The 363-nt window shown below is 41.0% G+C and overlaps 1 pseudogene; it reads right to left on the bottom strand.

Moving 5' to 3' along the window:
- Positions 1-205: 205 nt before the first annotated feature.
- LOC111617168 lies at positions 206-363 on the bottom strand (annotated as a pseudogene; the record flags this gene model as incomplete).

Genomic DNA, 363 nt, shown 5'->3' with positions numbered 1-363 from the left:
TATCGCTTTCCACATTCTCTCTTACCTTTTCTTCTGCAATTCGCCAGATTTCTTTTTCCTGCAAATCCATGCTTGGAGATTGTCTTGCTATAGCTGTAATCGCTTCTCTGGCATCTTCTGTGAAGGAAATCCGACTGGAAAAAGAAAAAAAATTCATTTTGTTAATAATTAATTTCTCTATCTTTTATTATTTATTTCTCCCCAAAGTGGGTGGGCTATCTCTGGCAATAAGTGCCATGCCAGAGCAACCCGCGGCGGGGAGGGAGCAAGCCCCCTGTCTCGCCCAGTTCCAAAAATCAGTTTAATATCGAAGGTCTCCAATGGAAACTGTATCAGATATCAAGCTGATAAGAACAGATACTT

This window comes from Centruroides sculpturatus, unplaced genomic scaffold, assembly GCF_000671375.1.
Source record: "Centruroides sculpturatus isolate CEXI.00-Female unplaced genomic scaffold, Cexi_2.0 scaffold4905, whole genome shotgun sequence".
NCBI classification, from domain to species: domain Eukaryota; kingdom Metazoa; phylum Arthropoda; class Arachnida; order Scorpiones; family Buthidae; genus Centruroides; species Centruroides sculpturatus.
Note: the sequence above shows the minus strand (reverse complement) of the source record. Positions and strands in the feature narration are given on the sequence as shown.